The sequence below is a fragment of the Canis lupus genome, chromosome 9, assembly GCF_011100685.1.
Source record: "Canis lupus familiaris isolate Mischka breed German Shepherd chromosome 9, alternate assembly UU_Cfam_GSD_1.0, whole genome shotgun sequence".
Lineage (NCBI taxonomy): Eukaryota > Metazoa > Chordata > Mammalia > Carnivora > Canidae > Canis > Canis lupus.
This window is the reverse complement of record NC_049230.1, coordinates 4,022,625-4,050,056: the sequence shown is the minus strand read 5'-3', so window position 1 is coordinate 4,050,056 and position 27,432 is coordinate 4,022,625. Positions and strand designations below refer to the sequence as shown.

The window sequence follows — 27,432 nt, the reverse complement described above, 5'->3', positions numbered from 1 at the left end:
AGTCACAGAGAGAGAGAGAGGCAGAGACACATAGGCAGAGGGAGAAGCAGGCTCCATGCACCGGGAGCCCGATATGGGATTCGATCCCGGGTCTCCAGGATTGCGACCTGGGCCAAAGGCAGGCGCTAAACTGCTGGGCCACCCAGGCATCCCCAGCCAGGTGTCCTGAGCAACTTTAAAAAAAAAGAAAAAAAAAAAGGTAATAAGGAAAACTAGCGGTAGCAGATAACCAAAATTTTGTGGAACTAAAATAACTAAAATAGTGTGGCCCTGGCAGACACCCAGTTATTAATGGAGTAAAATGGTCTTCAGGGCCATCTGTTATATGTGACTTTGATATATAAAGAGTCAGTGTTACAAATGAGTAGAGTAAGGAGGGGCCATATAGTCCTGGGGCACTAAGTGATGCCCGGGTACTCTGTTAGCTATTCAATTCATAAAGAAAGCAAGGTAAATCCTACAGTCTACTACTGTACACCTACATAAAATTTTAAGTAAGGCATCATCTGTATAAAAAAAACTGAGAAATCTAGAAAAGAAAACAGCAAATTTAGGGAATGTTTCTGGATTAAAAGTAAAGTCTCATGACAGCTTTTTGTGGGATTTTAGGGGAATTTAAAACTTCTGAATGTCAAAAATAATTAAAAGGCAAACCAAAAATGGTAGAAATATTTATAGCAACATGATAAATGGTTAATCATTCGATATGTAGAAACTCTTAAAAATCGGTAAGGAAAAAGCCTACTACGAACCCAAGAGATAGATCAGAAGATATAAACAGTCATTTTACAGGGCACCTAGGTGGCTCAGTTGGTTTAGCATCTGACTCTTGATCTCAGCTCTGATCTTGATCTCAGGGTTGAGAGTTCAAGCCCCAAATTGGTCTCCACACTGGGTGTGGAGCCTACTTAAAAAAATAAAGAAACCTCACAAAAAACCGAACAGTCAATTCACAGAAAATAAAGTTCATGCAGGTTAGCAAATATAATCAAGTATAATCAAGGAATTATAAATTAAGGCCAATGAGATACTTTTTCTATCGAATTAGTAAAGATTAAAAATTATAATACTCTGTGCTTGTGAGAGTGTTTTGAAATAAGCACTCTTAACAGTCAGCTAATAAAAGTACAGATTATTAAGATACTTTTGGATAACAGTTTGGTTATAAGTATTGAAATCCTTAATTATACCCTTTTGTTTTAGTAAGTCTGCTTCTGGAAATCTCTCTGAGACAATAATCACAAATAGGGAACAAACTAGAATAATCACAAGTAAGAACAAACTACGCAAAAGGGGATTAGTGATGAAAATAGTATAAAATGGAAACTCTTAAATAAACAACAGGGGAATTGTTAAGAAAATTATGGTTTATCTACACAATGAAGGTATTATGTTGTTAAAAATTATATTTGCGAAGCTTTTTTAGTGTGAGAATACCTTGTTAAAAATGAAAATAGCAGAATACAATTTTTTTTTTTTTTTTTTTTTAGAATACAAAATTTTATACAAAGGATCATTTCAGCCATATCCTTTCTTTTAAGTTTGGAAAATTCTCTAAAGTGAACTCTAGATTACTGAGAATATAAATTAAGATGGTGGTCAGCTGTACACCAAGGCACTATGCTAATTAGCAATAATACCACCTGTGTACTCCTCATCACATCTTTCCAACATTAGAATTTCTTCTCTACACTTTCCCATCTGTGAATTTATTCTTACAGATTGCTCATGAGTGATAATGGTTCCTTGGTTAAAAACTTACAGCTCCCTCCCTTTTTCTCTTTTGAGTGTATTTATTTAGAGTCCGAAAGGGTTCAGTTATAATTAGCATCTTTTCCACTAGTAGGTGCTACTCTACTATCTGTATTCTTAAGACTGTAGAAGCTTATTCGGTGGGATATGAAACTATACCAGTGTTAGGTGTCATCTGTTTGGGTGCAGAATGTTTAAATCTATTTTGTGGTACATGTGCCTATAAATAAATAACAGTTAAAGAAAACCTTTTATACTTTAACCCGAGAGATACAAGGTGTATACATTTAAAATATAAAAGCCACATTCTGGATGGTCTTCATTTCAAGTATTATGTATTTACTACAGTTTTCTAAAATATAAGCTCTATGAAGGCAGGACACAACATTGTCTGGCATATAGTACACTTTCAGTAAACATAAGCTGAATAAAAGAAGAAATTGCCATGTGCTGGAAATGTACAATTATAAAGTGTTAGGATAGAGACCTCAGCATATCTCCATTTCTTAGAATTTGTGTCATTTAGTACATTTTATACTTTGTTGCCTTAAAGCAGTTGTTCTCAACAGGGGTGGTACTAACCCCTTTGAGGGGCATTTAGAAATATGGAAATGTGGTTAGGGTATCACATGATCAGGATCAGCAACAAGGACATTTAATGAGTAGGAAGAGCCATGGTTCCTGGATGTTCTGTAGTGCCTGGACCAGTCCCATACAGTAAAGACTGATACTGCCTGCAGCCTTCATGAGTTTGATATCCATCTGTATATATAGGTTAGTGAAAAACTAGTTTATTTTAGTGTAGAACCTATTTTACATGTATATGCAGTTTTTTTGTACTATTATAATAATATGCATTGAATTTCCCAGGAAACCAACTCTCATGTGTAAATTGAGGAAAGACTGTACTTTGTCTGGAACATTCTCAGGAGTTACTTGTGTCATTTTGGAAATCTATCACTGATGTTACTCATGGTATTTGAGTTGCAATGCCAATTTTATTTTCTTTCTCTTTCTCTTTTTCTTTTCTTTTCTTTTCTTTTCTTTTCTTTTCTTTTCTTTTCTTTCTTTTTTCTTTCTTTTCTTTGATTTTTTATTTATTCATGAGAGACACACAGAGAGGCAGAGGGAGAAGCAGGCTCCACACAGGGAACCTGACGTGGGACTCGATCCCGGTCTCCAGGATCACACCCTGGGCTTCAGGTGGCACTAAACCACTGTGCCACCAGGGCTGCCCCCAATTTTATTTTCTTTGCAATACTCATCACAAACAGAAATTACCTTGTTTTTTTTTTAATTTTTATTTATTTATGATAGTCACACACAGAGAGAGAGAGGCAGAGACACAGGCAGAGGGAGAAGCAGGCTCCATGCACCGGGAGCCCGACGTGGGATTCGATCCCGGGTCTCCAGGATCGCGCCCTGGGCCAAAGGCAGGCGCCAAACCACTGCGCCACCCAGGGATCCCGGAAATTACCTTGTTTATTTACTTGTGTTTTTTTATTGATTTATCTACTAAAGTATAAGCTCCTTAATAAATAAGGGTCTTACATCTCTTGTTCGCTGGATATCCTTATACCTAAAACAGAGTGGCACACTATGGCTGGTAATTAATCAGTAATTGATGCATGCATAATGACCAGATGTTTGAATAACTGTCTCATCCGTCTGAGCCTGACCTTTAAATGCTGATGTTCTCTAAGCCTCTGTCCCAGGGCTTCTTTTCTGTTTATTCTAACCCTTTCCCTACTGACCTCGACTATGGGCATGGCTTTAATTTATATCTCTGCATTGACATCTCTGTAGATTTTTCTCCAGCTGAATCTTTCCTCTGAATCCAGAATTACATATCTAGCTGCCAGCTTCCTTCCCAGTTCAGTGCTCAAGCATCTCAAAGTCAGCATGCCCTTCTCAGTGTTTATCTCAAATGACGCCATCATCTACTTAGTCATACTGGTGGGAAGCCTAAGGGTTGTTGTTGATGCCTCCCTCTCCCTTATGCCCATTTGTACTTAACCACCAAGTCCCGTTCATTCTGTCTCCTAAATAATTTTCAAACCCTGCTTTCCATCCTCAAATCCTCTATTGCTCCTAAAATCTAAAGTACCAAATCCAAGCTCTCTTAGACTGACAGCAGGAGCCTACTCATTGTTTTCTACTTGTCCACTCCTAGCTTCTTAAATTCCATTCTCTGTAGTAGCCAGAATTGTGCTAGCCATTTCTTCAATGCTCCTATACTTTAAGCCCACTGATCATCTTGCTGTTTCTCAAATATGCCACGTTCCTTCGCACTGTAGATTTTCTGTCATGTTGTTTCCTTTGCTGTGGCAGCTGGTTATCCTTCAGAACTTAGCTCACTTCCATTGGAGACCTGTCATGCTCTCCTGACTCAGTCAAGATGCTTCCCCATCATGTGCTCTCGTAGCACCCTGTGTTTGGCAAATTGTTTTTTTTTTTTTAATATATTTGGCAAATTGTAATGAATGTGTTATAAAGGTAGCTGTCTGTCTTTCCCATAGAATTGGATTTTTTTAAAAATTCATGATATATAAGTATGGCCTCAATATACTTATTTGTATTATCATGATAAAGAATGGCCTAATATCAACTATAATTTGTCTTCAAAATTTTTTTAAATAAATCTGCTATGTTTTTTTTAAGTTTTTTTTTTTTTTTTTTTTTTTTTTTTTTTTACTCATGAGAGATACAGAGCAAGAGAGAAGCAGAGACACAGGCAGAGAGAGAAGCAGGCTCCATGCAAGGAGCCTGATGGGGGACTCAGTCCCGGATCTCCAAGATCACATCCTGGGCTGCAGGCAGCGCTAAACCGCTGCACCACTGGGACTGCCCTGTCTTCAAAATTTAATTGGTTTTTAGCCAGTAATTTTATAGGGTAGATCAATTTTATTTGTTTTTTTCAGGGCATACTATATTTCATTTGTTCTAAGAAGCATTTTTCTCACTTTCAACATCTCTGAAATTGGCATGCATCTTATAGATAATAGCATATTTAATTGGCATCATTTTTCTTAGTGATGCATAAAATAATGGTGCATACTGTATTTAAAATCATCTTAGATTAGATAATATTTGGTATTTTTTTAAACAAATTCATTGTGGAAGATTTACTGAGAACCTTGTGTGCCCAGTCATTCCATTAGAAGCATCACTAAGATTTTTCTGTAGCCATTAGCAGGTAACTGGTTACATCTTGATCCCTTCAAGAACTTTCTGCTTAAAGTCATTTTGGTCATATTCTATAGAGCTGAGTGTTGGGAGCTTGATTAATGTATCATTCGTTCAAGTAACACACAGACTCAAATTTATGTATGTGTACCTGTTTGGTTTCGGAAAAACTTTTTTTTTTTTAAGATTTTATTTGTTTATTCATAGAGACAGAGAGAGAGAGAAAGAGAGAGGCAGAGACACAGGCAGAGGGAGAAGCAGGCATCATACAGAGAGCCTGATGTGGGACTCGATCCCAGGTCTCCAGGATCACACCCTGGGCTGCAGGCGGCACTAAACCGCTGCGCCACTGGGGCTGCCCCAGAAAAACTTTTTTATCTCCATGTGGAGGTGTGCAGGCCATCCATTGGTTCCAGAAGCTGTCCTTATCCTCCTGTAATGCATTCTCTTTTAGATGTGCACTTAGGGACATTTTCCTTGGATATAGATATGGGCATGTGAATACGTTCTGATTGATTGGATGTGAGAAAAAAAAATATGTGAACTTCCAGGTCATGAACCAAAAAAGAAATGGCTTGCTCTCCAGCTCCTCTTTCCTTCTTCTAGTGAGTGAGAAGAACTTTGGGTCCCTGGATGACCTCAGGCAATAGTGATACCTGGCCAGCCTCTGGACTGAGGGGTGGGGGGGAGAAACATCTTGAGGACCTTATATTTTGAGGTCTTTTATAGCAGCTTTGTCTGTACTGTAAATAATTGATCATCTGAGAGATGTTTTGGTTGGGCTCTTGTATTTCTAAAAAAATGAGGTGAGCCTTACTATCAGTTTATCTCCAGTCTGAAGCAGATGACTCTCACTGTTTGGCTACAGTAAGGAGTACGTGCTCTTTGGAGATGCGTATATTCTGGTGTGATGGATGCAGTGTATGCTTCAGATTCAGTCAGACCTCTGCTTGAATGGCAGCTCTGTCACTTCCTGTCAGTGTCACATTGGGTTGCTCACGGAGATCCCTTGAGTTTTAGATTCCTGTCCTTTTTATTTTTTTTATTTTTTATTTTTTAAATTTTTATTTATTTATGATAGTTACACAGAGAGAGCGAGAGAGGCAGAGACATAGGCAGAGGGAGAAGCAGGCTCCATGCACCGGGAGCCCGATGTGGGATTCGATCCTGGGTCTCCAGGATCACGCCCTGGGCCAACAGCAGGCGCTAAACCGCTGCGCCACCCAGGGATCCCTCCTGTCCTTTTTAGATGCCAGTGATACCCATTTCAACAAGATTCTTTTTTTTTTTTTTTTTTAAGTAATCTCTGTGCCCAATGTGGGGTTCAAACTCTCAACCCCAAGATCAAGAGTCCCATGCTCTACTAATTGAGCCAGCTAGGTGCCCCTCAACAAGATTCTTTGGAGGAGTGAATGACATCATCTATTTAAAAGGGCCCAGACCTAGCCCAAGTGCTTTACAAAATGACAGCAATTGTCATCATTAGTTTTTCTAAAGACTACAACCTCATCTGCTGCCCTCGTATTTTTTTTCGATTGGACCCGGTATTTATGGAGGATTGTTTGATTTTCTAGTTTATATGTTTGGATTAAGCAAAACAAAACCTTCATATTTTTGGACCATATTGCCTTGGTTCCCCAGAGAATTGCTGAGTTTTTGAGAGTTTACTGAGTTTTCCTGTCATGCTTTTGGCTATGAGAGGTTGCAAGACATGGTGTAATAAAGCCTACTGTATGCATGCTCCAGGGAATGAAAGAGGCTGTCCACTGCTTGACTCTGTCACCTATGTGAGGTATACCCTGAAAACCTTATTTTTAGACCTGAGTGCCAGGGAAACTTTTTCCTATAGAACTGGTGTGTTTTCTCGTGGTTAATGAGACGCCATAAAGGACAAAGAGAGGAATTGGATCATAAATAGTAACCTAATTTGGTAAATTGTTAATTGATTTCAGTATAGGACAAATTGAAGATTAGCTCTGAATACTTATATTAATCCTTACTAGGTGTGGTTCCATTAAAATCCTTTAAGGAGGTAAATTCTAGACTTTTTTTTTTTTAAGGAAAGTTAGAATGTTGGCAACTAGCAGTAAGGTGACATTATAAGAGTAATAGGAAATATTTGTGTGTGTTTTTTTATTTTTAAAAAAATTTTAAGTAATCTCTACATTCAACATGAGTCTTGAACTTAAAACCCCAAGATGGAGTCGCATGCTCTACAGACAGAGCCAGCCAGGCATTCCAGAAACATGCTTTTAAAAATTGGTATATGAACATAATATTGGATACACAGTTCCTATCAGATTCCAGACTTTGAGTATTAGAATTGGGGGTTTAAGGTAGTAATCCCAAGGCAGCGGTGTAAAGTGCAGGGACAAGGGCAGCCCCGGTGGCTCAGCGGTTTAGCGCCACCTTTGGCCCAGGGCCTGATCCTGGAGATCCGGGATCAAGTCCCACGTTGGGCTCCCTGCAGGGAGCCTGCTTCTCCCTCTGCCTGTGTCTCTGCCTCTTTCTCTGCGTGTGTCTCTCATGAATAAATAAATAAAATCTTAAAAAAAAAAAAGTACAGGGACAAGAGTCTGTGACCGATAAATATTTGTTAATGTCCTAAGCATGGGACTAAGCAGATGAGGGTCTCAAACTGGTTCAGAAAGCAGTTCACTGTTCTTGCTAAATGACTAAAGACAACCTGATAATATAAGAAACGTATAGCAAATTACAGAACACTTCTTTTCTTGCTAGGTGGTTCCCCTAGCATCTGTCTGAACATTCCCTCCCCCCCATATGAACTTGGCATGTGTTTATTTTTTTTTATTTTTAATTTTTAAAAAGATTTATTTATTTATTTATTCAGAGAGAGAGAGAGAGAGAGGCAGAGACACAGGCAGAGGAAGAAGCAGGCTCCATGCAGGAAGCCGGATGTGGGACTCGATCCCGGGTCTCCAGGATCACACCCCAGGCTGCAAGGCGGCACTAAACCGCTGCGCCACCGGGGCTGCCCTGGCGTGTGTTTAAAAACAAAATAAAAATTTAATTTTTTTTCTGTAACATATTTTTCAGGTAGGTTTTCTTGCTCATCATTTCTGAAATACAGGTTTTTACATTTAACATTTTTAATGTGAAATATTGATAATCCTTTTAATATCTGTGGGGGGTTTTGCACAAATATAATAGGGCAATCATTTTTTTTCTACCTTATGTTTCACTATAGAAACTGTTTAGGCAGGCATTTGACTCCTTTATTAGCTTATGACTTCAGTGCATACCCCTGAAACCTCCTTTCCTACTGTCCTTACTTACAAACCCTCAGCTTCATAGATGTTCCCAGATCAGAGGACTGGGTGGATGGTGGTATCATCTCTTTTTATATTTGACTTTTCCCTTGTGCAGATTGTCATAAAGCTATTTCTGCTCAGGTCTTGTGAACTTGCCTGCTCTCCCAAATTAGAATCCAACTTTGAGCACAAGTTAGTTTAATGGCTCCCGAAACTGTATCTACGGTTAACAGTCTTTTTAGTTCACAGAATTGCAGAATTTCCTATTAGAAAGCTACCCTGGAGATCATGTGCAGCTCAGAGCTCTCATTGATAAGTGCCCCAGGCACCAGCTTCATTGCTTTGGTGGCTGGCCTACCATCCTATGGTGCTGGGACTTTGTCCTTTCTTTTTCATAATCATGAAGGAGAGCCTTTTCTAAATTTGCCCAGGTGTATCACAAGTTGTAGAGCATAGAAGTATAATGGAGTTTAAAAAAAAAATACCTGACAAATATTAGCCAAATTCAGGCAAATAGAGTCTTTCCCCCCATTTATCAGGTTTCATATTTGAGGTATGTTATTAATTAAGTTTAACTTGTAGTTTTATGCTGGCATGTCATCTATTTGTCATTGAAACACATCTGGGAATATTATTTATTTGTTGGTGTGACAGTATTAAAAAGTCTCCAGTTTATTGATAGAATTGAAATAGGCTCTAATTTAAGGATTCTTTTTATCATACAGCAAGCAGCGTGAACAAGGACAATTTAATATAAAGAGGTGCTAACTGTAGCAGGGGATTGAAGTAAAAGGGATTGGCTAGGCAGAATTAAAGAAGGTTTTCAAGGATATGGGAATAGAAGATACAGGAGGAGCCACTGCCTCTAGGGCTGAGCTGGCCCTGTGAGAGCTTCCTGGGCCGAGGTCCACACCTCATTGGAGAGGGCACAGCCATGGCCCATGGGCTGGTGGAGAACTCACTGAGCAAGGGGCATGGGGCAAGGGGCTAGGAAGTTGCTGGGGGGCTGGGAGCATTGCCCTGAGAAAACACTCTTCTGCTGTATCTCTCCAGCGCCCTCTACTGAACAAGGAAAAATGCTGGAAGGTCCCAGATTGGTTTTCACAGAGTGGCCAGAAAGCTGAGTGTGGAGCTCAGAGGCAGTAAATCAATAGTCAGCATAGTTCACCACCTCCAGATTCCTAAGTAGTTGGAAGTAGACACTTGGGAAAGGGATGCTTATCATGGGTTACACAGTACAGATTTTAAAACTTTCTAGCAAACAGTGAAATCCTGGTCATTATTAACAACCACTCTGTAGCTTACACACCAGGACATAGCAGCAAGGACTGCTATATCTGAGAGATTGGTTGAAGATTTGCTTCTCTTATTTTAAGCATATTTAAAGTACACATTATATAAATTGACTGTGAAAGTGGAGCAACATTAAAAATTATAGTGTCATTTTCAATTTGAGGCTGCTTTAAACTCAGAAATGAAATAAAGAAAAGGTTTTTACAACGTGGCACTTAATGACTCTTGTATCTGTAATTAACATGTTAATATAGTAATACTAAAGAAGTTTTTTTTTTTTTAAAAGCAGTTTTTATAGTGGTTAAAATGTTTACTGAACTTGATTAGTTTTGAGACAAATCATAAATAGTGCTGAATCCAGTCAGCACTTCCTTTTCCTGAATAAGCCTAAATTAAATAGGTTATTGAGAAACTGTTTATCAGTATTATTTGGTTACAAGCAACAGAAAGTGACTCTGTACAGCCGAAGGGGGGAGGTAAAGAGGAACTTTAGGGATGATAGGAGGCAGCTGACATGGAAGGGAACGTCAAAAAGCCGGGCTCCGCAGCCTGCCGAATGTGGGCAGCAAGCATGAACAGAGCTGGCCTTGAGATGCAGCTGCTCCAGCTGTCTGCCACGCAGGTCAGGATTCACATTTCAAGGAGTGTCTAGAAGGGCAAGGCAAGGGCAAGGCACTGAGATGCTGGGCCACAGAAACAACCTGTTTCTGGACTCAAAGGACATAGATCCTGGTTCTGGAGACTCCATTCTCACTCTGTTTCTTAGTTTCTCTTTCTTGGCAATGGCTTCATTTTCAGGCCTTCTGTGGTTAAGATGGCTCCAGCAGCTTCCATTCTTCTGATCCTGTTAGGTTCATCCCTGACCCTAATCTAGTGGGTGGCCCAGGAATGCAGTACCCTTTGGTTGGAGTCACTGCCCATGGAGTTCGAATGAGGGAAATTGGGGTATAGTTATCAGTGGAGGACTAGAGGGAGCTGACTGGCAAAAATGGTGGATAGAGGTGAACCTCTTGATTGTTCAGAGAAAAGCCAACCCACATGAGGAACATCATTTATTCTGTGATGAAAAGCCAGTGGAATGTTAAATCCTTCCCTCGTGTGTCCCTCTTTCCCTTCCATTCTTGGTCTGATGAGAGGAAGGGTTTCAATTAAATGGATAGGGTGGGGGACCCTATTAGCATTAGCATGGGATATAACAGGAAAACATGAGTGAAACAGGGAAATGGGATTAGCATGGGATATAGCAGGAAAGCATGAGTGAAACAGGGGAATGGATATACTTATGTCAGTGGATAACCAACACCAGAAAGGTGAGAAGCAAGAGGTATTATTATTATTATTATTATTATTATTATTTTATTTTATTTTATTTTTTTTTATGATAGTCACAGAGAGAGAGAGAAAGAGAGAGGCAGAGACACAGGCAGAGGGAGAAGCAGGCTCCATGTACTGGGAGCCTGACGTGGGATTCCATCCCAGGTCTCCAGGATCGCGCCCTGGGCCAAAGGCAGGCGCCAAACCACTGCGCCACCCAGGGATCCCAAGAGGTATTATTTTTTAAGAAGTCTGGTCAGACTGTAATAACTGCTCCTGAGGTCCTGCTAGGTTTTGTTCTGGTTTGGTGGTGTAGACACAATACTATGTCTTTAGAACTCAACCTTGGGGCTGAAGTCAGTATTAGCTCTAAAACGAAAATTATGTTGGAGTTCCTTTGGAATACCTTTAGGCCAACTGATTTTGCCATGGTTCTTCTCCATCCTTCCAAAGTAAAGGTCCCTGCAGTCATCTGTTCCTAATAGTTTCTTTGTCCTTTTTTCCACATCTCCCCTCTGTGCCTTATGGTATTATGGTCCTGTGGGAAGTGGAGACCTTTATCTTTAGCCCTATATCCCATGCTAATCCCTGGTCCCCTACCCTATCCATTTGTTCTTTTTATCTACTTTTTAAACGTTTACATGCAGTATAATTCACTCTCTGGTGTACAGTTATGTAAGTTTCAACAAATGCATGCAGCATATACATGCAGTACATATATACATACAACCTCCATCACAATCAAGATTTAGGACCAATCCATCACCCTCCAAAAGCATTCCCTTGCTCTGCCCCTTTGTAGTCAATATCTACTCCACCCCTGGCCCACTGGTCTTTTTCTGTTCCTAAAATTTTTCTTTTTCCAGAGCGTCCTGTAAATGGAGCCATATGGCATATATCCTTTTGAGACTGGCTGCTTGTACGTGGTATATGCTATGTCTGAGTGTGCTTTCTTTTAGTTTATCCTATTTAGAGTTTACAGAGCTTTTTGAATCTGTAAATTTATGTGTATCACTAAACTTTGGGGAGCTTTCCACCATTATTTCTTCACGTCTCTTTCTCTTCTGCTTCCGGAAGTTCTGTACCATGAGTGTTGGACCTTTCGATATTATCCTTAGGGTCCATGAGGCTCTTCATTTTTTTTTTCCAATCTTTTTTCTCTCTGTTCTTCAGGTTGGATAATTTCTGTTGCTCTTTTAAATTTACAGACTCTTTCCTCTGTCATATCTATTCTTCCGTTGGGCCCATCCAGTGAAGTGTTTAATTCAGACTTTTATTTTTCAGTTCTAAAATTTCTAGTTGGTTCTATTTTTTTATAGAACTATTTATGGTTCTGTTTTTATTTGTGAACTCCTAAATCACCATTTGTTTCAAATGTGTTTACTTTTATTGCCTCCTGGAGCAAAGTTATAATAACTGCTGTAAAGTCTTTGATGATTCCAACACCTGGGTCATCTGAGAGGGAGCATTCTTTGTCTTTTGTCTTGACAGCTGGGTGTTTGTTTGTTTGTTTTTGGTTCTTTGAGGAATAATTTTGGATTTTATTCTGAATGTTTTGAATATGTTACACAGATCTTGAGTCCAATCAAATTCCTCTAGAGCATGTTGATTTTTGTTGTTGTTCTCAAAGCTTTTACTCTGCTCTCCAGGATCTGTCCCATACATGCATGACCTGAATGAAGGTGAGCCCAAGTTTGAGAACATTTATACACAGCATTTAGACGTCTTCTTCAGCCAGTACTTGTCTGGGATTCCCCCACACTGTCTAGCTCACAAGAGCTCCTTTTCCTCATCCTCTGTTCAAAAAGATTGGGTTCTCTTCGTTTTGCCTGCCTGTGCCACCACTGCCACAACACGGCTCTGTGACTGCAAGAGAAAAGGAGAGAATAAGAAACTCACCCCCATGCAGGTCACCTCCCCAAGTTTTGAGTCTCCTCCCTACTCTACCAGCTTTTGCTTGCTTTTCATTATTGTATTTGTGTATTTACATCGTACTTCTGGTCTTTTGTTGTAATTAGCGGCTAAGAGAGGCTATCTTGGTCTTCCTCCATCTTGGTCAGCCCCAGAAGTCTTAAATCATTAACCTGCGTTAGTTTTCTTTGCTGCATAACAGATTACTACAAATGTAGTGGCTTAATGCAATATATATTCATTATTTCACAATTTCAAGAGGCTGGGCATGACTTAACTGGGCCTGCTACAGGCTGGAGTCCAGGCCAAGGCTGTGTTTCCCCTGCGAGGCTTGCCTGGGGAAGAATGGGCTTCCAAGCTCACCCAGGCAGTTGACAGAATTCATTTCCTTGTAGAAGTAGGATTCATGATAGCTGTTTCTTCAAAGCCAGCACCCAAGAGAGAGACTAAAGCCAGTTTGCTAAAAAGATGGGAGTCTTATATAATGTCAGGGGGACAGCATTCCATCACCTTTGCCATATTCAAATGGTGAGAAGCAAATCACAGGTCCCTCCCACACTCACAAGAGAGCATTTATACAAAGGTGTGAACCTCAGGAGACCAGAGAGTCTCTGTCAACTATATTATCCTTTGATCCTCAAATAAAAACACTTCCTTCTACCCTCTGGTCTTATCAGATCCATGGTTCTGTTTTCCACCCCTAGTTCTGGAAAACACTGAATGACTCCACGGTTCTTGTAGACAGTCCATCCAATACTCGGACCCATGAGTTCTTGACCTCTTGTATGCTAGTGACCTTTACTTTAGAACTCTGTCCTGTGATTCTAAATCCCAAGCATATTCTCTTTGCTACATAACCCTGTTTATTTCCATAGTCTATCAAATATTAAAGGTAATTCAAGTCTTACTTACTTTCCTATTAAATTCTCTGTCCTTAGAGATCTAAGACTGTTTCTATGTCTCCTCCCTCATGTATTGCCCACAGGGCCTCCTGCGTATTTTCTGCACAGAGCAGGTATTCAAACACATGGTGAAAAAATTGAGAATCTTTTTTTTTTTTTTTATAAATTTTTATTTATTTATGATAGTCACAGAGAGAGAGAGAGAGGCAGAGACACAGGCAGAGGGAGAAGCAGGCTCCATGCACCGGGAGCCTGATGTGGGATTCGATCCTGGGTCTCCAGGATCGCGCCCTGGGCCAAAGGCAGGCGCTAAACCGCTGCACCACCCAGGGATCCCGAGAATCTTTTAAGTATTTCAGTGACAGCTGGACAGGATACCACTTCCTCCTTCTTCCTTTTTAAAGTTTGTCTGATAGCACTTTGCCAGCCTTTCCTAACCTAAACACTGTCAGGAAATTCTAATTGAATTAGCCAAACTTTCTAAATAATGGCATGTAACACAGACACACAGTGAATTAGTGAATATTTTAATGACATGGCATTGGAGTCTAACCAAGATAACTTCAGAGCATGGGCTGTGGTTTTGTCTTGTAAGTGAAAACTAAGTTGGAATAAAAACCGAGTAAAATTTCTGGTAACTAAACCTTCAAGGTAGAAATAAGCCTGCCTTCCTTATTGAATCCTGTTCTTTTGCAAAAAAGGAATAATCAACTAACAAAAAAGACGAAATTTGGAAGATTTTCCAATGAAGGGTTTTGCATAGGGTGACTGCATTCCCAGTCTACCAACATAATTGTATCTTTTGAATCCTGTTTCTCTGGAAAAATGTGTAGTTTATCAAGGAATCCTGAGATGACTGATACACATTGAAGCTTCAGTTATGGGGACTCCTCTACTTCCCAACTCTTTCTTCTTCTAGCTGCTTCCAAAATAAAGTGTTGCTTTCTCCACCCAAAGCATCCTAAGCTGATGGCTGAACTATTTGAGAATAAAAGAAATATTAGATTATTAAAACCCAACTTGTTAAAAATATTTTCTTTCTAATAAAACTCACTATAGTGAGGACCCATTATAATATGCTTTGCCATACAGAGTATAGGGGATTTACATCAAAGTTTTGGCCCTGTGTCCAGTGTGGGGTCCAGAAGTTGAGCCTCATATCAGATTTTCTCCTTACTTAGTTTTCACTACTCAAACAGAAGATGTACGTACCATCAGCCAAAGCAATGCTTATTTTTTTAGCAGGAGCTGGAGTTCCTTGTAGTGGTAATAAACTGGGGAAGAAGTGCGTGTGTACAAATAGAGATGTGATTGAATGGGATAAGATAACATTTACACCATGGTATATTACGTAGCCATTAGAAATAATAGATTGGATCAATTAGTTGGGGGCAGGGCGTATTCAATGAGAAAAGCAAGAAGCAAAAGAGTTTGTAATATACAATCTCACTTTTACAAAACTGACCAAATAAAATGCATTGTAAAAAAATATAAGTCTATATGTTTCCATAGTTACCTGAGTGCAGAGAAAGACCCGGGAAGTTATGAACAAAGTGGTTAACATGGGTTATCTAGAAGGACAGGCAGTGAGGGAGTAGCGGCTTTGCTGTCAGTGTGGAGGGAGGAAGAATCTGTGAGGGGCCTCCAAGCAAATGAGAAAAACACAGAGTACACTGGAAAAAAATAGTTACCTTTACACATGTATATACAATCGTGAATTTAAATATAATTTTAAAAAGAAAAAATTAGGGCACCCCCGGTGGCGCAGTGGTTTAGCGCCGCCTGCAGCCCTGGGTGTGATCCTGGAGACCCTGGATCGAGTACCATGTCAGGCTCCCTGCATAGAGCCTGCTTCTCCCTCTGCCTGTGTCTCTGCCTCTCTCTCTCTCTCTCTCTCTCTCTCTCTCTCTCTCTCTCTCTGAATAAATAAATAAAATGTTTTTAAAAATCATTAAAATAAATACATAAATAATAAATAAATAAAAAGAAAAAATTAAAATTAAAAATTAAAGTGAAAAATGAAATTCTCCCAACCTGGCCCTCTCTTCTTTTCCTTTCCTTTCCTTTCCTCTCCCTCTCCCTCTCCCTTTCCCTCTCCCTCTCCCTCTCCTCCCTCTCCCTCTCCTTTTTTTAAGATTTTATTTATTTGAAAGAGACAGAGAGAGCATGAGCAGGGGGGAAGAGTCAAAGGGAGACGGAGAAGCAGGCTCCCACTGAGCAGGGAGCCCAACCCAGGACTTGATCCCAGAACCCTGGGGATCATGACCTTAGCCAAAGACAGATGCTTCACCAACTGAGCCCCTCAGGCACCCCTGTCCCTCCTTTTCTTTATTCTCCTTGCAGCTCACCTTGTGAGTCCACCTCATAGCAGCTCCACATATCAAAAATACTGACCCAATTTCCCTGTATAGTTGGCCCTTGAACAACTGGGGGCTCCACTTACACATGGGTTCCTGTCCATAAACACAGTACAGTACCATAAATAGATTTTTGTCTTCCTTATGATTTTCTTAATATTTTATTTTCTCTAGCTTACTTTAGTAATATAGTATATGATACATATAATATACAAATATGTGTTAATCATCTGTGATGTGATCAGTAAGACTTCTGGTCAACCTCAGACTATAGTCCATTTTGGGGGAGTTTAAAGTTGTACATGGATTTCCAACTGCTTGGGGAGTCGGTTGTCCCCAACCTCCAGGATGTTGAAGTGTCAGCTATTTGATACGTATTTGTTTTTTCCTTCTCCAATGGGTCAAGAAACTTCCCAAATCTGGGTGATTTTCTTAAGTAATCTCTGGACCCAATGTGGGGTTCAAACCCACTACCCCAAGATCAAGAATGGCATGCTTTTCTGACAGAGCCAGCCAGATGCCCCTCCAAATCATTTCAGGAAATAAGGTGTCCCTTGAAAATAAAGTATACTTATGGAAGATGTCTTTCTTTTTAAAGTAAAAATGTGATTTGATGTTGATTTTTTAATTATTAGTGAGAAATCCAGAAACTGTACACTTGAGGTAGAAGTTACTGTAACTAGCAGGAAATTAGATAAAATTATATTAAAGACCATACATCTGAATTGTGCTTTGTCATACACACATGAACTCAGGCAGGCAAGGCTTAAGATAGCTCATGGCAGGACACCTGGGCGGCTCAGGGGTTGAGTGTCTGCCTTCAGCTCAGGGTGTGATCCTGGAATTCTGGGATTGAGTCCCACATTGGGCTCCCTGCATGGAGCCTGCTTCTCCCTCTCCCTGTGTCTCTGCCTCTCTCTTTCTGTCTTTCATGAATAAATAAATTAAGAAAAAGATGGCTACATGGTCCCTTTATTTACATTTTATTTTACTGTTATAGTAAAACCTTGATTGTACTGCTGGAGGAGTAGCAGCTCTAATTGCTTTAATTGTCAGAGCAATAGAATAAAGCGATCATTTTTATTTCATCTTCAATTGAATACCTTTTAAAGGTGCACCTATGCTTGCCTATTTTGTTAAGTTTACTGAGGATAATTTAAGGCTTTCTTTGTACTATAGATTAAGAAAGTATAACTGTAGAGGAAGACAGCCACTACTTGGTTTTTATTCACTTTTTTCCAAGATGTATATTCCTCACCCATCACTCACAGATTTCCTGGTGTCTCCCCACTGCCTAACATGCAAATATTCCTGGAAAGTGTCATCTGAGATAACAAGTGATTGCCATTTCCCAAACTTGATAAACTACTGAACTTCTTTAAAAGCAGTGTTCTTAACCTTGGCTAAACATTGGAGCCATCCAGAAGCTTTAAAAATTGCTGACATTTGCGTTCCACTCCCAGAGCTTGCACAGAATGGATTGGCAGCCCTGGTTTTAGAAGTTTTTAAAACTTCCCAGGTAATTCTGATGAACAGCCGAAACTGAGAACCACTGTTTTAGAGAAAGAATATTCTCTAAGTACCTCCACACACACTGTTGATTTAAATTATGTTTATTATGATAGTGTTTAAATACATAGAAACTGACAGTAGGTTGATATTCCTTATGTATGTAGTTGTATATAAAGCACATTTACAAATGAAAAACCTCAAAATCAGTAAATTCAAACCAACATTAATGTATGTATGGATGATATTTTCCTAAGACTTTTGTGCATACTGTTTCTTCTATTTAGTCTGGTACATCCTCTTTCCTGCCTGTATCAGCCTGGGCCCAGGCAGGAGATAAAAAGCACACAGTAATGGAAACGGAAAGTTTCTTACAAAGAATAGTTAAACTGTGATAAAAGAGTCGCTTTAGAAACCGTGTGGCCTAGGGCTGAAGGAGAGTCCCTGAGGAAGTCTAGGGTTCAGACTTGCTGAAGAAGGTGTAGTTGCAGCCCATGAGTAGCAGAGCACCTCCATGATTAACGCATGTCAGCAAGTGTGCAGTTGCTGGGCAGCAGGAAACACACCTCCAGAACACAGGACTGGCTCAGGAAAGCCACAGCCAGTAGCCAGTCACAGGGCCACACAGGAAAACGGGGTCCTGGGGGCGGCCCTCCTGGTGGCAAGCTGCAGTCAATGGCCAGCCATGGGCTGTGCTGAGGAAGTAGGAATAGCAGTGCAGCAGGAGATGTGGTGCACACGGGGTCCCAGTCTGGAGGGCCCTGTCATCAGCAGGACCACAAGGCATGAATGTAGGGTAGGGCAAGCAGCAGGAAGCCCAGAGCATAACAGTGTCTGCTGAAAGGGTCACAGACAGGTGACACTAGACCACGTGCTGCGAGGTTGCTGTGGGACCACCCTTTCTGGCTCAAGGCTGGTGTAATCACTGGTGTCCTTAAAGCTACATGCTCAGGTATGCTCCCTGGAAAGGAGAAATACTTAAAGGAACTGCCCGTTTACTGCAGAATGTGTGTTGAAGGTTGACTGGAATTGCCCAGCAGTAAATTGATATCTAACACACTACTCTGTGCCAGCCAAATGCTTTTGCAGTGTGCAAGCCCTGGCTTACAGGCTGACCTTTCCAAGTGGTTTTTACTCTGTGCTGTGCTCCTGCGTATCCTTATAGTAGCTCACCATGCTGTGTAGGAATCTGTTTAAAAAATAATTGCTCTCGGAGTGCCTGGGTGGCTCTTAATTTCAGCTCAGGTCATGATCTCAGGGACAGGAGATGGAGTCCCATGTTGGGCTCCACACTGAGCCTGGAACCTGCTCAAGATTCTCTCTCCCTTTCCTTCTGCCTCTCCCCCCTCCATGTGCTCTCTCTCTAAAATAAATAGAAAGATAGATAGATAGATAGATAGATAGATAGATAGATAGATAGATAAAATTGCTTTTTGAGACACCTGGGTGTCTCAGTTGGTTAAGCATCCGACTCTTGATCTCAGTTCAAATCTTTTTAAAAGATTTTATTTATTCATGAGAGACACACACACGGGGTGGGGGTGGGGGGCAGCAGAGACACAGGCAGAGGGAGAAGCAGGCTTCATGCAGGGAGCCGGATGTGCGACTTGATCCCAGGTCTCCAGTATCAGGCCCTGGGCTGAAGGCGGCGCTAAACCGCTGAGCCACCCGGGCTGCCCTCAGCTCAAATCTTGATATCTGGCATGAGCTTGAGCCCTGCATTGGACTCCACACTGGTCGTGGAATCTACTTTAAAAGAAAAAAATTAAAAATAAATAAATAAATAAATAAAAGAAAAAAATTGGGGGAGGTGGGCGGGGGGTGGGGGTGACTGGGTGACGGGCACTGAGGGGAGGCACTTGATGGGATGAGCACTGGGTGTTATTCTATATGTTGGCAAATTGAACACCAATAAAAAATAAATTTATTTTTAAAATTGCCCTTTCAAACAAACATATCATGTAGGAATCTTAAATAAATAAATAAATAAATAAATAAATAAATAAATAAATAAATAACTCTTAAAAGAAAAGAAAAAGAATTGCTTTCTCTTTGAAAAGATGCCCATTCCCACTATTGGTGGGAATGCAAACTGGTGTAGCCACTCTGGATGACAGTATAAGAATTCCCCAAAAGTTATAAGCTTGTTGCCATCCAGCAAGTGCACTACTAAGTATTTACTCAAATATGAATTTAAAGGTGTACATGTACCCTGATGTTTACACCAGCATTATCAGCAGTAGCCAAACTACAGAGAGAGCCCATCAACTGATGAATGAATAAAGAAGTTGTGGTATATATACACAATGGAATATTACTCAGCCATCAAAAAAGAATGAAATCTTGCTATTTGCAATGACATGGATGGAGCTAGAAAGTATTATGCTAAGTGAAATAAGTCAGAAAGACATACCACATGATCTCACTCATTTGGAATTTAAGAGACAGATGAACATGGGGTGGCAGGGAGGCAAACCAGGAAACAGACTCTTAACTATAGAGAACAAATGGAGGGTTGCTGGAGGGGGGGTGGGCAGGGGGATGGGTTAAATGGGTGATGAGGGTTAAGGAGGGTACTTGCTGTGATGAGTACCGGGTATTGTACATAAGTGCTGAACCACTAAACTTGGGTAAAAAATTTTTAAAATAATCGATTTTTCAAGCAAACATATAATGTGCATGAGAATCACCTCCAAAGACTCTGATTTGGTTGGGTTAGGGTGGAACCCAGGAACCTGCATTTTTAATACATTGTCAGAAGCCTGCTGATGATGTGGCTCCTGAGACAACACTGAGAGGTGTGGGTCTGAGGCCGGACCTTCGTAACAGTGTCTTACTCTATTTCATACCCTTATTGCCTAACATGCGTCCTGCTAGAAGCATGGTGTTCGACCCATGGGTAAAATAAACGACCACTGAACCACTAACGTTGTCAGGGTCACCCTGGGAAGTGGTGGCCTTGGAAGAATGCCCCATGTTCCATGCCCCTCTTGGAATGCCCTTCTGCATACTGTGCAAGCAACTCAGTCTCACCTAAAAGTTCCTGCAGCTAATGCTTTTTCATTGTTTGACTTAAAATGGACATTATAGCAATGCCACCTTTCTTTGTTCCATAGGGAGAAAGAACAAGAAACACAAAAAGAGGAACGTTTGATGGAAGAAAAGAAAAAGAAAAAGCAGGAAGAAAAGAAAAAGAAGGAAGGTGCTCAGAAAAAGGTTTGACTGGCATTCCTACTTCATAGCCTGTGATCATTGTGTGTCTCATTTTGCATTGTCACAACCATTATATTAGAATTCCATTTTATGACCTCAAAAATCAATATGCTTAGTCTATAATTAGCAAAAAATAGAAGTACTAGCGAAATAAATATAAGGTGACAGCCACAGAATGTCTTTCTTAAGGAACTAGAAATAGTAGAGCTATGTATTAAAGAAGTCTGATTTTCGTTGTTTGTTATAAAGAATGTCCATGCTATGCTATTCCACTTACTGCAAATTGTCCGGAACAGCCATGGCTGAGAAATGAGGAAAGGGCCATGTAACTGATTTTATTAGGAAAGCTAGAAATAATTATTACAGGTTTGGCAAATGTTCTTTTATGAATCCTGTTGGTAAATATTAAAAATTAAATGTCCTTCTATAAATCTTATCTTACGTGAATCTTACGGCATTTAATATACCACGTTAGGCTTTTTGTTGTTGGTCTTACCTAGTTTAATGTACCTTGTATTTTAAACTGTACCTTTTAGTCTTTGTTAAAATACAGAGACTCTGATGAGCTTCCAGATAGGTTTTCTTTTCTTTTTCTTTTTCTTTTATCTTTAGATCAATATTGGCTCATAATAGCATGTGGACAATTACACATTTTCTCAGTAATAAATTTTAATAAATTGGGTAAAAACTTGTTTTTTAAAATTTCTAGTATTGAAGTCTGCTTATAAACTTTCATAGATGTGCACATTCTACACATTATTATTCCTAAAGAGTTTCTGATTTTTTTTTTTCCAGGCTGCTGATCAAAAAACCAAAGGTAAGTTTATTTTATTTGGGGGCGGTACATTTTAAGACAGAACCACACTTTGTATGATGAAGATGACTGTTATTTTAATTGACAGTTAAAAACAAGGAATCTGACCCTGGCTGCTGCTTTTTATCATTCCCTGTGTACTTCTTCATTTCTCACTGGTTTCATTCACATCTGCATTTCATTGGCATTTGTTTAATCTAAAATGCCTAAAGAATGTTTTGTTCGCTTTCTGAACAATGTTTTTTACTTTTCCTTTGGTTTACCGTTCACTAAACAAGGACTAAACTGATAAAGGTGATCCAATTTGAAAAGAACAACTGAAAGATACTGAATTTTTTTGAAGCTTCTAATTTCTCTTTGCCGACAACATAACAAAAAGAGTTATATTCTTTCTGTATTCCCTCTTCGCTTATTGATATATAGAAGATTTCTTTTTTATTTTTTAAGTAGAAAATTTACTTGTTAGGGTCTTAGCAGGTATTGGAAACACATGTAGTTCCTCTAGGCACCAAGGTGTCCCTGGGATTTGCTGGAGAAGAAGCACAGTGGAAGCAGCACTACCAGTTTCACCCTGTGCTTGCCCTGGTCAGATGAGGAGAAGCATGTGCACAGGAGCTCCAGCTGCCAGCTCTATTGAATTTGGGGCCAGTTACTTCATTTCTCCAAGCTTCAGGTATTTCCTACTGAAAATGAGAAAGCTGGTAAGTGAGTGGCTCCCACTTCATAAAGCTCCTGTGAAGATTAAATGAGATCATGTATGAAAAGAGCTTGGTGCCCAGCACATAATTGGTGCTCAGTAAAAGTGAGCTATAAATAACTGGAAATTTTTAGGATTTTAAAGTTTCTGTTGGACACAGTTGTACGTGTAGGCATGAGTGCTATAAAGACTTATCAGAGTGCAGTTTCAGGTGGTAGGTGTTGCTACTAATACCCTGCTTTTGTTTGGCATCTTAGAGTTTCCAAAACAAAGTTTATGTATATGACTTCATTTGAACTTCAAAACTGAGCAGGGCAGGTATTAGGTGACCATGAAGAAACTGAGGCTGACATGAGAGTTAAGCAGCCTGTGCCTGGCCAGCTGCTCATGCAAGGAGAGGACTTGAGAGAGGTGGACTTCTGACCCCTGCACAGTGGGCCTCCGAGCTCCCAGGGTCACAGTAAGATGGGATTTCATATAAAGTAAATATTAAAAGGCAGCCCAGACCCCAGAAAGGACATTTGTTTCTCACCCCCAGAAGTATGAATGTACAGCACACTTTTCCAGAAGGTTCAAAGGGTTGTGGTACATGGTTGCATTAGCAGTTATGATCTTGAATAAGAAACAGTGGTTTCTTCCACTTGTCATTATTGTTTTGAGATATTTATTTCCTTTTGTTTTTAACATTCTGAGAAGTTTTTATAACCTGATTTAATACTGACCATATTCTCTTGTCATTGTCAATGTTTTCTCTTCAAATAGTAACAAATTGCTTATGTTTGTATAGTGATCCTGTTACACAACACAGAATTATTATTTCCTGTTACTATTCTGATGAGCATTTCTTTACTTACTCCAAAGTGTGCTGGTGTTGTCTCTTCTCCTTTTATCTTCTCTAAATTACTACTCCTTTGGGTGTAATTTGTCATCAGTTGTGCTAACTATATCTAGCCTTAGCCTTAGCACACATAATGATAATGTTTATTAATGTCTCCTAAACAGAAGAAAAAAAGCTTTTAAATTATAAATAACAGTGCTACTGGATAATTCATTAATGAATATTAGCAGTATTAAGGCTTAAATTTTTCTCAGATGCTCCATTATTACTGGCTCAAATTAAAATTAACTACAGGAAGGTGATTCTGAATTTCTGACTGGACATGTGTGTTGGACAAGACAGGCAGGGCCTGCTGCTTCCCCTAATTAACACTTCCCCAGCCCCTGTGCCTCAAAGAGCTACACTGAACAATTTGAAAACCGTTGTATGAGATTTTCACAAACAAAATAGTTTCTCATAATTTCTGCTTCAAGAAAGAGGTAGCTGAGCACAATAATCTGTTAATGCCTTTAGTAAGACTAGAGATGCTCTCACAGTTGGAGGAAGGTGATCAGACATGACCTCACTTACATATTGTATTTCTGCTTTGAAGGACCTGGTATCTGAGTGTCGGATGCTGTAAGATGGGTTTTGCTTTGGTTATCAGTAATCTCTTTCCTTTATTTTGGGTGCTGCCCTTAATTTGAGCACAGATACTAGTAGCTTTATATGTGATGTGATGACTTTGTGAGCCTAGGGTTTCTAGGGTTTTTTATGGATTTAATTTTTTTAAGATTAATTATAATGCCCATAAACATGAAGTAATTTAATTCATTGGTTTTGACCAGATTTTCTAAAGTTCATAAAATAGATAAGTTTTCATACAAGAAGCTCAAAGTTAATTACATCATGTATGAAAGCAAGTATCTTGACCCAATATGTCTCAAACTCCATATGATTAATGCTTTATGCTTTTGAGTCCTATACTTTTATAAATTCATGTATTATGATTAGTCTCCTAATATTGCTTGCAAGGATTATAATTTAAGTTTTACGGTTGGGTATTCAACTTTGCCATACATTCAATTTGTAATGCTAATTTTAAGAAAATATATATGTGCTTTTGTTAATGTAAATCAATTGAAACCATATTCTTTCAGCAGCCTCACATTCAGTGATAAAGATTTTGGGGTCACAGTTTTGTTTGCACTGTGCTGTATTCCTATTAAGGCTCATTCTATAAACATATGGTTTTCTCAGTATGAATGAAGATGAGCATTGAAGCTTAAAGGATGCTTTCCCAATTTCATAGTCAGATCTAGATTTGAACAAATATGAGTGAGAATCCACATCTCTGTGTTTTACCAGTTAGGTGGCCCTTCTTTTTAGCAGAGTCGGCTGAGTGATATTTGCTCAGTTGTGAGCTATTTGCTCAACACAATATTCAGCAGTTAGCTTTCATAAGGCATCACATCTGTGTTTTCCTGAATTACACTGTGTAATAAAATTGGCCAGATTCCTTGAGTTTACATGTATCCACATAACAAAACAAATATTATTTTGAATGTATGAGTTATCCTTAGAAGCAATAGTTAAAAGTCTAGTTAGTGCGCTTGGCACAGTATATTTTATAAAATATGACATTTTGTTTGCCTGTCTGCAAAATTAATAAAATCTTAGCATTTGAAGGATCCTTAGAAATTTCCCAGTTCTTCATTGGTTCAGAAATGAAATTCAAAGAGGCTAAACAATCTGTACAAGTTTTGACAGCTATAGTTAGTGGCAGAACTAGAACCCCTATCTTCTGGCTGTCAGATTTTTTTTCTGCTGTTATATGAAGATGAAGGAGACATCAATATTGTATATCCATTATCAGTATAATCATTCATTTTAAGAAGTAACTTAGGATCTTTTCAAATAAGGCTGAAATTCCTTTTTTTTTTTTTTTTTTTATTTATGATAGTCACACAGAGAGAGAGAGAGGCAGAGACACAAGCAGAGGGAGAAGCAGGCTCCATGCACCGGGAGCCCGACGTGGGACTCGATCCCGGGTCTCCAGGATCGCGCCCTGGGCCAAAGGCAGGCGCCAAACCGCTGTGCCACCCAGGGATCCCCAAGGCTGAAATTCCTAAGAGATTCATTATGTGAGGGATCTTTATGGGATGTAATCTTATAGGATTTTAAATATTAGATGTCTTTCTTTAGCCATGTTTCTCTATATTTAAAGTAGCTATTTAATTTTACTGTTCAGTACCTGGCAGAAAGAATATAAAATAAATGCATTAATTTTTTTCCATGGGAACAGAAGAAAGTGTATTAAGATACGGTATTTTCTCCAAACATGTAGGCAATTTAAAAGGATAAAAATTATCGGGGGGGGGGGGAGGGAAGAAACAACTAAGCAGGTACATACTTATAAGTTCTTCATTGAATTTTAGAAGGAAGGAAGTATAAATCCACTGGTGGCAAGGAGGTGGCACAGTGCTCCTTTTATAAACCCTTTAAGCATCTTCTTGAGGGCCCTTAAGTCTCAGATAGAGTAAAAGTCCACATCTGTTTATTTAGCTTAACCAAGCTAAAACGTTAAATGTAAAGGCAGCTCCAAGTTTATAGAGAAAGTTACAGTTTATAGCTCTAAAGGAGGTTGACAGGCTGCTCTCTGAGAAATCATATAACAGATTATTGCTCTGCTTTTTTTTTTAAACTTTATTGAGTTAAATTGGCACACAGTAAACTGCACATGTTTAAAAAGAACAGTTTAATAAGTCTTGGTATGTGCACCAAGACTTATTAAGATGTGATCCGTGAAACCATCCCCACAATGAAGACAGTAATCCATCACTCCTGGAAGTCTCCCTGTACCCCTGCCAACCCAGTTCTCATGCCCTCTCCACCTTCAACAGTCTGTAGGGAAACACTGATCTGCTTCCCATCACTACAGATTGTTTTCTTTTCTAGACTCCGGTTAGATCAGCAGACTCATGCAGGATGCACTCTTGGCTTCTTTTGCTCAGAGTAATGCTTTTGATATTCATTCCTGTTGTGTATTTCAGCAGTTCACTCCTTTTTATTGCTGAATAGAGTTTCATTGTTTGGATATATCACAATTTGTCCCTTTGAGTTGTTTCTTATTTTTAGCTCTCATGAGCAAAGCTTCTATGAGCTTTGGTATACAAGTCTCCGTATGGATATGTGCTTTGATTTTTCTGTGGTAAATATGTAGAAGTAGAAAGGCTGTATCTTAGGGTATATCTATTTTTAACCTTCCAAGAAACTCCAAAACCTTTTCAAAGTGGTTATAACCACTTCCCAATGCTACATCCTTACCAACACTTGGAAATCAGTCTTGATCCTTGTAGCCATTCTGGTACATGTACATTCTGATACATTGTGCTTTTGATTTGTATTTCTGTAATGGCTGATGGTATGGAGTGTTATCCTCATGTGCTTTTTTGTGTGTATCTTTGGTGAATATTCAAATATTTTGCTACTTTTAAAAAAGCTGGGTTACTTGCTTATTTAAGATTGTTTATTTAGGTTTTTATGTATTTATTTATTTATTTATTTGAGAGAGTGTGAGAGTGAAAGAGAGAGCAGGAGCAGGAGTAGGGGCAGAGGGACAAACAGACTCCCTGCTCAGCATGGGGCTCAATCTCGGGACTCCAGGATCCTGACCTAAGCCAAAGGCAGACACTTAACTGATCCAGGTGCTCCTCTGGATTGGTTTCTAATATTAAATTGACCTCTAGAGTTGGGCAGAAAGATTCAGCACTGTAGCTTAGCTTCCTTCATCTTCTGTCACTTCCCTTTCTCTCCATGTCTGCAGCTTTTTGTAATATAGTTACAAATGTAACGTCAGAAGATATGCACTTTTAGTTGTGATCACATTTTGTCTTGCTTTTAACACACCTACTAAAGATTGCATTAATAAATGAGCTATTTAGTCAAATTTTCCTATCTAGAGTTGTCAAGTTCATTAATTAAACAAACAATTAACAAATATCTATCAGACGGCAGAGATAAGTTCCCTGTTCTCAGAGGGATGTATTAGTAGGGAGAGTTATATAAGCAAATGAATGCACTAAAATGTTCTGAGGGTTGTGGTTTATGTATCCCACATCTTCTGCCTGAAAGGATTTAAGTACATTCACTTGGTCATGTTTCTATTTACTAGTTATGTCTCTGTAAGAAAAGATGGCCTGTTTTTAAAAATAAGTGAGAAAATTGGGGGAAAGGCAAAAACTGCTATAGAATGAGATGAATGCATGCTAGGGTTGGCCCCTTTCCCAATTGTCCCCTAGTTAGCCATGAAAATGAGACAAGAGAGGATGCCTTATCTCAGCCATTTTGAACCCACCCACAAGGCCAGTAGGATTGAGCACACTTAATAGCCTG

General features: G+C 39.4%; 1 protein-coding gene across 1 annotated transcript in view; it reads left to right on the top strand.

The window, feature by feature from the left end:
* Positions 1 to 20,656: 20,656 nt before the first annotated feature.
* Positions 20,657 to 27,432, top strand: part of TNRC6C (trinucleotide repeat containing adaptor 6C) — a 104,331-nt gene continuing 97,555 nt past the window's right edge. Inside the window, exons 1-2 of the mRNA XM_038546473.1 lie at positions 20,657 to 20,712; positions 21,505 to 21,526. The gene's annotated coding sequence lies outside the window, so the exon portion shown is untranslated. The remainder of the gene's footprint in view (positions 20,713 to 21,504; positions 21,527 to 27,432) is intronic.